At 51.4% G+C, this 8,553-nt stretch overlaps 1 protein-coding gene across 1 annotated transcript in view; it reads right to left on the bottom strand.

The window, feature by feature from the left end:
* The window catches only part of MTIF3 (mitochondrial translational initiation factor 3), a 12,605-nt gene extending 12,222 nt beyond the window's left edge, over nt 1-383 (bottom strand). Inside the window, exon 1 of the mRNA XM_034758707.1 lies at nt 328-383. The gene's annotated coding sequence lies outside the window, so the exon portion shown is untranslated. The remainder of the gene's footprint in view (nt 1-327) is intronic.
* Nucleotides 384-8,553: the final 8,170 nt, after the last annotated feature.

Below are 8,553 nucleotides of genomic sequence, written 5' to 3'. Positions count from 1 at the left end.
GACCACTGCTAATTGGGGGGGTACTGGAGGAGTGGACCTGTACTGGGCGGGGCACTGGGGGGGGTACTGGAGGAGTGGACCTGTACTGGGCGGGGCATTGGGGGGGTACTAGAGGGGTGTGCCTGTACTGGGAGCGGATACCGGGGGGGGGCAGTGTCGCTCTCCGGGGCTCCCTCTCCCCCTGGCAGGGCGGCTGGGGCAGGCCCGGGACGCGGTGCCAGCACGTCAGCGCCTCCCTGCGGCCCCGTCACCCCCGCCCGGCCGGGCTCCGAGGCCCCGCGGCCGGGCAGGCGGCTGGGCCGGGAGGCGCTTGGCGGCGGCGCTTACCTGCCGGGCCGGGCCGGGGATCCGGCAGCGGCGGACGCAGGGCGGGCGGGCTCGGCGGCCGGGAGGCGGGGAGGGGCCTGCGCCTGCGCCGCGCGGGGCCTGTACGTGCAGGGTGCGCGGGGGGGTTGGGCTAGGAACCGCGGGTGTTTGCTGGGCCTGTGCCGGGCGGGGCGGGCAATGGCCTTTGCTGTGGGGACACTGGGAGCTGCAGCGTGTTGCTTTCTGAGGTGGTGTCTGGGGGTCCCGGGTGTGACTCGGGGGTTACTGGGTTTACATGTGTGTGATGCATGTTGAGAGCATCTCGCTGGCTGCTGCTGAGTTGTACGTTTGTGTTGCTATTTGTGCATTTCTACAGGGGCTGAGAGTGACTGCACTGGGCTGGAAGGATGCAGGGGTAGGCAACCTATGGCACATGTGCTGAAGGCGGCACGCAAGCTGATTTTCAGTGGCACTCACACTGCCCGGGTCCTGGACACCAGTCCGGGGGGCTCTGCATTTTAATTGAATTTTAAATGAAGCTTCTTAAACATTTTAAAAACCTTATTTACTTTACATATAACAATAGTTTAGTTATATATTATAGACTTCTAGAAAGACCTTCTAAAAACGTTAAAATGTATTACTGGCATGTGAAACCTTAAATCAGAGTGAATAAATGAAGACTAGGCACACCACTTCTGAAAGGTTGCCGACCCCTGGTGTAGACACTAGACACGCACAAATAGGTTGTTGCAAGGCAACTTACATCAAACCTAACTTGGACGTGTAGATCAGGCTTTAGTGTTTAGAAATTACCAATTGTTTTACTAAATAAATAAATAAAAAGGAAGAGAAGGGGATCCTGGCCTCCACCCGTCCCTGATAGAAAATTGCAACATTTTGATTTTACCTTATAAAGAAAATAGGACTGGGTGACATTTTTCCTTTTATTATATATATATATATATATATATTTGAAAGTTTGCAGTCATTGCTTCAATTCTTGCAGTAGGTTGAGAAAATATCAGTCATTTTATGTAACTTTTGCTAAATTTGTAATTTTTGTGTGTCTGTGATTCTTCAGAGAAAATGCAGTGCGTGCAGCTCTGTATAAGAGGAAAAATCTTTTCTAAATCAATTTCAAATCTGAACCCCCTGGTTCAAATGTTTGGGGTGTCTATGAACAACTCTAAAGCCACCACCTTAGATTCCTTTTTAAAACTTACCTCCATGGTAATGAATACAGAAAACTGCTGCTCATAATAATGGCAAGGCAGGTGGTAAGTTGTGTTAACCGCTACAGCTAAAAATTGTACACCCATTTATTCTATGATAAAACAGCCTATTGTTTTTGTTACCTTGCTTCCCAGCCTCCCTCACTGCCTGCTTTTCTGTTTCATCTATCTGTCCTTTTAGACTGTAAAAGCTTAGTCCAGTGAGCCCTCAATACGAAGCTATTGCAATAGAAATTATTAATAATCATTTTCAAGACCCCAGTTGCATCCTTGACAGAGGAAAAGACTCTGCCATAGGGAAAGGAGTGACAGAATGTGATTGATACCGCTTTTTTTCATCTGCAGAAGGCAAAATATTTTCCCCTTGGAATCCAGATTCACCTACACAGGTGTGGAACTCAAGAGTACCAGCAGCTACTGAGGATAATTTTGGCTGAAGCAAAAAAGATTGAATTACCACTTTATTTTTGAACCTTGGACTATGCAATGTTAAATAGGGGGAGATTTTCAAAGGGCCAAATGATAGTGTCTTCAAAAATCTCCTACATGTACAATCTTTAATGTTAGTATGAGATATAAAGCAGAGACGACACATGGGAGGAGGATACACAAGGTCACGTGCCCCCACAGATTTCTGACTTCCATTTACAACAGCTTCTAGATCAGAGATTTTCAAACTGTGGGACATGCCCCCCTAGGCGGCGCACCCCTCAGTTTGAAAACCTGTTAATCTGGCACCAGCCCCATCGGCATAATGAGGGCAAAGAAAAGAGGAACTAACCAGGCATCCACCAGCACTGGGGTGCTTGCAGGGTGAAGCCATTGTAATCTAGGGGGCTCAGCATGAGCGGCTTAGTGTTGGGGCTCTCTATGGAGCTGGGCAGCTCACTGGGGGTAGGCAGGGCTGTTGCTGGCGCCTGGCAGCAGGGAGCTGGGCTGGGAGGGAACCAGCAGATCCATCCCCACCTTCCCTGAACCAGCCATGGGTGCTGGGCTCTGCAGCGGCTTCAGAGGTGGCTCAGCAGGGGAAGGCACCCCCTGCAGGAGGAGTGGCATCACATATGGCTGCTGCCTTGGGCAGACAGCCTAGGGGAAAGAGCAGCCCTGTGTTCCCTGGGGCCAGGGTCTGGGCCAAGTGGGGCAGTGGAATGGTGAAGAGGGCTCTAAGCCCTTCCCTGGGGGGCTGCTGCAAAGCCTGCAAGTTCAGGGCAAGAACAGGCTGGAAATCGCTTCCCCCCACTTCAGTGCTTATCTGAGGGGCAGAGAGGCTCCCCCATGCCAGTGCTGCGTGGGGCTCCAGGTGGCTTTGGCAGATGTAGTGCTCGGCTCCTCCTGGGCAGTGCCCTGTGTGGGGGGGCCTTGGGCTTTCCCAGGGCGCCAGCCCAGCCAGAGGCAGCGAGGAAGAAAGGAGCCTGCCGGCGAGGCTGCAAGTGTGGTGAGTGCTCCTGCCAGGGGTTGGTTCTCCTCCCGGTGCTGGGAGCAGGACGTGCCCCCCCCCAGGGGTTTATGGAGGAGCGGCAGGGCAGGGACAGCAAAAGGGGCTACAAGGGGGGGAGGCAGAGGTGACTTGTGTTAGGGGGTAAGTCACGGGCTGCCTAAGCAGGAGTGAAACAGCCAAGTAGCTCTGTTGCCCAGCTTGCACCCAGCCCCGGGATCCTGCTCATCAGCCAGGGCCTCTGGGATCTGTGTCATGAACAACTTTCTATTGGCAATAAGCTGAGGCTGCTGATCCCTTATGCCAGGGCCGCTTGACCCCTTTGCTTAGACACTTCGGGAGTCAAGAAGAAGATTGCTGCTTTTTTGTGAGTCAAACATACATTGTTCGTGATTTCCCTGATGATCGCCTTGCTGTGCATGGCATCTACTGCAGCTGGTAGCAGAAGCAATACGTGGAGCCGTCACATGCCCCTCCAGAACCTTTAAATTGTGCCCCGCACACTATCAGCAGTTATGGGTTGCCTCTGCTATAAAGCTAATGCTCCCCTCACTGAGCTGGGACCAAACCTTGATGCTTGAAAGCAAGACATTTCAATGTGCAAGAAGTTATATTCCATCATTCTAAACTTGATTATATTCTGTCATTTTTAAACTTCCAATTAAATTTTCCCTCCACCAAATAAACAAAATCATGAAACTAACATGACATCTGCTGACATCACAGTGATCTCTTTGCTTATGTGTTATATTTGCGCCCCCCCGTGTCTGTCTTGTCTATTCAGATGGTAAGTTTGTCAGGGCAGGGATTGTCTATGTTTTGTACAGGGCCTAACACAATGGGGCCCTGATCTTAGGTGGTCCTCAGGCACTACTGTAAATAACATGATTAATGATAACACTGCCCCCCTCCCATCACATCATTTTCTGTCCAGTCCAGTCCACCAATGACATCAGCCTCAATAGCCTATTTGTCCACTTCTTCCAACAACGGTCTCCATGTTTTTCCATGTGACTCCCCTAGAATGGATCTCCCTTCTGAAACTGGTTGGCAAGGTCACTATCCTCACTTCATTCCGTGGTTATAATTTATCTGTTTCACAGTAGTGCCAAGATACCCCAGCTGAGGTCAGGGCCCCATTGTCCTAGGCACTGTACAAACAGAATGATAGTCCCTGGCCGGAAGAGCTTACAATCTAAGCAGACAAGATGGAGAAAGGGTGAGGAATGGGGATGTGGCCCACAGGCTGCGCAAACAGTATGATGGTCTGCAAATGTCATGTTAGGTCCACAATTTTATTTTATTTTTTTTCAGAAAAAAATACGTGTGGGCTTTTGCTGGGGGGAACTAAATAGAGACCTGAAAGAAGGGAGAGGGGATATGGAAGAGGGATGGAAGGAGGACAGTGAGGCTCTCATGATGTAATCAGTGTTTGAAGGTCCCTGCTGCAACTGCTTGTCTGCTCCTTATATTTTTGGCTGGCTCCCAAGAGGTTCTTTCTTCCCCAGCTCATGCGGCCTCACCTCTCCCCTAGCTACATGGTGAAATGTGAATTTCTAATACCTCTTTAAAACTCCTGCTACACCTTCAAGAAACTAGTTGATTAGTTAATCCACTTATTTATTTTATTAATTTTATTTAAAATATTATGTTACTGAGTAACCACATTACCTTATTGTTATTGCCCCAGCTTTCCTGCCTCACTCCCTCTGTATTGTTTTGTTACTCCCCACAGCATGTCTAATTTCAGGCAGAGATCGTGGGTAAGGTTGTGAGTCTGTCACAGGAGTCTTGGATTCTGTAACTTTCCGTGACCTCTGTGACTTATGCAGCTGGTGGGTGCGGCTGACCCCAGAGCTGCCCAAGGAGCTCAGGTGGCTGTGGGGCCAGCTGCTCTGGTAGGGTTGCCAACTTTCTAATCGCACAAAACCGAACACCCTTGCTCTGCCCCTTCCACGAGGCCCCGTCCCGCCCTTTCCCTGAGGCACTGCCTCCACTCACTACATTCCCCCTCCCTTGGTGGCTCACTCTCCCCCACTCTCACTCATTTTCACTGGGCTGGGGCAGGGGGTTGGCATGAAGGAGGGGGCTCCAGGGTGGGGGTGAGGGACTCAGACCATGGGAGGGGGCTTTGGGTTGAGACAGGGGGTTGGGGTTTAGGAGGGGGTATGGACTCTAAGGTGGGACCAGGGATGAGCGGTTTGGGGTTTAGGAGGGGGCTCCAGGATGGGGTTGGGGTCAAGGGATTCGGAGTGCAGGAGGGGGCTGCATGTTGAAGCGGCGGGGAGGGGTGAGGGCTCCAACTGAGGTGCGGGTTCTGGGGTGGGGCCATGGATGAGAGGTTTGGGTGGCGGAGGGGGCTCCGAGTTTGGATGGGGTTTCAGGGCTGAGGCAGGGGCTCGGGCTTATCTCAGGTGGCTCCCTGTCAGTGGTGCAGCAGGGCTAAGGCAGGCTCCCTGCCTGTACTGGCTCCACACAGTGCCCCGGAAGTGGCCAGCAGCAGGTCCAGCTCCTAGGCGGGGAGGGCCAGGAGGCTGCGTGCACTGCTCTTGCCTGCCGGCACCGCCCCCCAACTCCCATTGGTCATGGTTCCCAGCCAATGGGAGTGCAGAGCCAGTGCTCAAGGAGGGGGAAGTGCACGGAGCCTCGTGTTCCCCCCACCTAGGAGCCAGATCTGCTGGACACTTCCGGGGCGCAGCGCGGTGCCAGGACAGATAGGGACTAGCCTGCCTTTCCCCCATTGCCTCGCCAACTGGACTTTTAATGTCCCAGTCGGCGGTGCTGACCCCGGAACTGCCAGGGTCCCTTTTCAACCAGGCGTTCTGGTAAAAAAATGGACACCTGGCAACCCTATGCCCTGGCTGCTGCTGGGGTCACCCCGGTCCGCTCCTTCCCCCCCAGCTGCAGTAGTGGTAGTCCCAGGCTGCCTCCCTCCCCCGAGCTGCAGTAGCGGTGCCTCCTCCCCCAGGCTACAATAGAGGTGCCCCGGTCCACCCTCCTCCCCAAGCACCAGCGGCGACCCAGAGCCCCCTCTCCAGAGAAGCAGCAGTATCCCCAGACCCCCGAGAGCACCCAAGATTTAGTCAGGAGCATTTATAGTAGAAGTCATGGATAGGTCAGGGGTTGTGAATTTTTGTTCACTGCCCATGACCTGTCCATGACTTTTACTAAAAATACCTGTGACTAAATCTTAGCCTTAATCATGGGGCAGGTTCTCCAGACTGGGTAAGGAGCTTAACTGTTCAGGAAGGACAGGCAGGGCGAAAAGGTGGGGGAGTTGCATTGTATGTAAGAGAGGAGTATGACTGCTCAGAGCTCCAGTATGAAACTGCAGAAAAACCTGAGAGTTTCTGGATTAAGTTTAGAAGTGTGAGCAACAAGAGTGATGTTGTGGTGGGAGTCTGCTATAGACCACCAGACCAGGGGGATGAGGTGGATGAGGCTTTCTTCCGGCAACTAGCAGAACTTACTAGATCACAGGCCCTGGTTCTCATGGGAGACTTTAATCACCCTGATATCTGCTGGGAGAGCAATACATCGGTGCACAGACAATCCAGGAAGTTTTTGGAAAGTGTAGGGGACAATTTCCTGGTGCAAGTGCTGGAGGAACCAACTAGGGGCAGAGCTCTTCTAGACTTGCTGCTCACAAACTGGGAAGAATTAGTAGGGGAAGCAAAAGTGGATAGGAACCTGGGAGGCAGTGACCATGAGATGGTCGAGTTCAGGATCCTGACACAAGGAAGAAAGGAGAGCAGCAGAATACGGATCCTGGACTTCAGAAAAGCAGACTTTGACTCCCTCAGGGAACTGATGGGCAGGATCCCCTGGGAGAATAACATGAGGGGGAAAGGAGTCCAGGAGAGCTGGCTGTATTTTAAAGAATCCTTATTGAGGTTGCAGGAACAAACCATCCTGATGTGTAGAAAGAACAGTAAATATGGCAGGCGACCAGCTTGACTTAACAGTGAAATCCTTGCTGACCTTAAATGCAAAAAAGAAGCTTACAAGAAGTGGAAGATTGGACAAATGACCAGGGGGGAGTATAAAAATATTGCTCAGGCATGCAGGAGTGAAATCAGGAAGGCCAAATCACATTTGGAGTTGCAGCTAGCAAGGGATGTTAAGAGTAACAAGAGGGGTTTCTTCAGGTATGTTAGCAACAAGAAGACAGTCAAGGAAAGTGTGGGCCCCTTACTGAATGAGGGAGGCAACCTAGTAACAGAGGATGTGGAAAAAGCTAATGTACTCAATGATTTTTTTGCCTCTGTCTTCACGAACAAGGTCAGCTCCCAGACTGCTGCACTGGGCAGCATAGTATGGGGAGAAGGTGACCAGCCCTCTGTGGAGAAAGAAGTGGTTCGGGACTATTTAGAAAAACTGGACGAGCACAAGTCCATGGGGCCGGATGCATTGCATCCGAGGGTGCTAAAGGAGTTGGCGGATGTGATTGCAGAGCCATTGGCCATTATCTTTGAAAACTCATGGCGATAGGGGGAGGTCCTGGATGACTGGAAAAAGGCTAATGTAGTGCCCATCTTTAAAAAAGGGAAGGAGAAGGATCCGGGGAACTACAGGCCAGTCAGCCTCACCTCAGTCCCTGGAAAAATCATGGAGCAGGTCCTCAAGGAATCAATTCTGAAGCACTTAGAGGAGAGGGAAGTGATCAGGAACAGTCAGCATGAATTCACCAAGGGCAAGTCATGCCTGACTAACCTAATTGCCTTCTATGAGGAGATAACTGGGTTTCTGGATGAGGGGAAAGCAGTGTATGTGTTATTCCTTGACTTTAGCAAAGCTTTTGATACGGTCTCCCACAGTATTCTTGCCAGCAAGTTAAAGAAGTATAGGCTGGATGAATGGACTATAAGGTGGATAGAAAGCTGGCTAGATCGTCGGGCTCAACGGGTAGTGATCAACGGCTCCATGTCTAGTTGGCAGCCAGTTTCAAGTGGAGTGCCCCAGTGGTCGGTTCTGGGGCCGGTTTTGTTCAATATCTTCTTTAATGATCTGGAGAATGGCGTGGACTGCACTCTCAGCAAGTTTGCAGATGACACTAAACTGGGAGGAGTGGTAGATATGCTGGAGGGTAGGGACAGGATACAGAGGGACCTAGACAAATTAAAGGATTGGGCCAAAAGAAACCTGATGAGGTTCAACAAGGACAAGTGCAGAGTCTTGCACTTAGGACGGAAGAATTCCATACACTGTTACAGACTAGGGACCGAATGGCTAGGAAGCAGTTCTGCAGAAAAGTACCTAGGGGTTACAGTGGACAAGAAGCTGGATATGAGTCAACAGTGGGCCCTTGTTGCCAAGAAGGCTAACAGCATTCTGGGCTGTATAAGTAGGGGCACTGCCAGCAGATCGAGGGACGTGATCGTTCCCCTCTATTCGACATTGGTGAGGCCGCATCTGGAGTACTGTGTCCAGTTTTGGGCCCCCTACAAGAAGGATGGGGAAAAATTGGAAAGAGTCCAGCGGAGGGCAACAAAAATGATTAGGGGTCTGGAGCACATGACTTATGAGGAGAGGCTGAGGGAACTGGGATTGTTTAGTCTGCAGAAGAGAAGAATGAGG

Source organism: Trachemys scripta, chromosome 1 (assembly GCF_013100865.1).
Source record: "Trachemys scripta elegans isolate TJP31775 chromosome 1, CAS_Tse_1.0, whole genome shotgun sequence".
Classification (NCBI taxonomy): domain Eukaryota; kingdom Metazoa; phylum Chordata; order Testudines; family Emydidae; genus Trachemys; species Trachemys scripta.
Note: the sequence above shows the minus strand (reverse complement) of the source record. Positions and strands in the feature narration are given on the sequence as shown.